Here is a 1,851-nt window from a genome sequence, read left to right on the forward strand (position 1 = left end):
TTTTCATTAGGCACACCTACTTAATTGTGCTAAACTTAACAAGGATTCAAAGTACCTTGATGGTCCTCCAACTGCTCCTTCACCCGGCCAAGTTCTTCTTTGGCCCACTCCAGACTCTGTTTAAGTCCGGATACTTCCGCAGTATGAGAGGCAACAGTCGCTGCAGATGCCTGTTTATAAAGGAAGAGATATATGTCATGCACTGAGTCTCCTGTGGTAGGAAATTTGATCCCCTCTCCGGTTCCTTCTTTCACCAGACAGTGTATCAGGGGCTACTATCTATACTATGAAAGATCTTCTAAAAACTCCTAAAACATCCCTCCAAGCCTTTTATAAGGCTGACACAGGATTCATTTAGTCCACTTTCAGCAGCCTGAACCTTCTCAATTACCACGCCCATAAGGGCGTGATGTTCATCGACGATGGAAGCGCTCTTTAGCGCTGTCAATAAGCTGCCCTACACCTCTGGTTAGACAGAGGTTGCCGGTGGAGCAGGGTCACCTCCTCTAGTCAAGGGGAGCTGCCTATCTAATCCCGGAGCCGCAAAGGTCTCCGGGACTATGTCCGGCTGTGGGCCGAATCCAAGATCGCCCCCGCCGTCGACACTCAGGGGAGCCGCCACTCCCGTATACCCGGCCCCTGAGGTATGCCCCTCCTGGTCTAGCTCCTTTTGGGACGACACCTCGGTGTCATGCCCGAGCTTCGGGGAAAGGGCCTTCGAAGGTGTCTCGCTCTTTAGGGCATCTGAGCTCAATGAATCCTCCAATGAGGACTGTTCGGTGCGAGACCTGGCCGGGCTGCAAGAAGTATGGCACCAATTAATTTATTATGCCTCGGTAATCCCAGACGCAAAGATGTGTTTGGATTTTGTGCACTTACGAGTTTTCCAAGGGTTGGGTCCTGGGATCCCACTCCGGGCCGCCGTCGGTAGCCGTAGTGGACGCCTCTTGCCGGGGAATTTTTCCCCTCTTAGGAAATTCAGCCTCCAGAGATGAGGAGGCCGTCCTTTTCTTTCCTCCCCCATGGGGGACTCATCTTCTTCCTCCTCCTCTTCCTCTTTAGAGGAGAGATGGGTATTGGAGTCTTCGGATTTTGTGTCCGAAGCACCACGACGACGGAGGCCGCTCCTGGTCTCCTTGGTCTCTTTATGGTCCTCTTTCTTTGGCGCCTTGTAAGGCACCGGGACTAGCATCTTCTTCAGAAGTGATACGGCTGGTTCTTCTGGCAGCGGGGCTGGACAGTGTATCCGCCCCAGCTTCTTCGTCCATCCCTAAGATAATTGTGGGAAGCGTGTTAGGTCATCTTCCCCGGGATATGACACTACAAAAAAAAGACACATCCGTGACATTTTGGGCCGAACGAATTTTTTTTCTGTCATACATATGACACTTCTATGACGATAATTGTGACAAAACCCGGTATCATCATAGATGTGGTGGGCTCCTACTTCTATGACAAAAAATCAAAAATGGGCTTTTCGTCCTGGGCGGGCCGGAGACGCAATTGTATGACATTCTTTGGGCCGTCCATGACGGAAAAAACCATGGTAGAAGCGAGGGGGAGGAAAATTTTGGGGAGTTCCCGGTTATGGTGGGAGGTCGGGGGCCGAGCGATGCGCACTTCTCTCATAAGGTACGCGCGTGTGTACGAGGCATTGGCTCTAACTGAACCCGAGCGAGGCATTGGGCTCTAACTAAACCCGAGCGATTGCACTGCAGGCTACGCGTTACTGAACCCGAGCGAGGTGTTGGGCTCTAACTAAACCCGAGCGATTGCACTGCAGGCTACGCGTTACTGAACCCGAGCGATCGATCGATGGCTGTTAACTGAACCCGATCGAGCGGTTCCTTC

The sequence above is a fragment of the Triticum dicoccoides genome, chromosome 4B, assembly GCF_002162155.2.
Source record: "Triticum dicoccoides isolate Atlit2015 ecotype Zavitan chromosome 4B, WEW_v2.0, whole genome shotgun sequence".
Classification (NCBI taxonomy): domain Eukaryota; kingdom Viridiplantae; phylum Streptophyta; class Magnoliopsida; order Poales; family Poaceae; genus Triticum; species Triticum dicoccoides.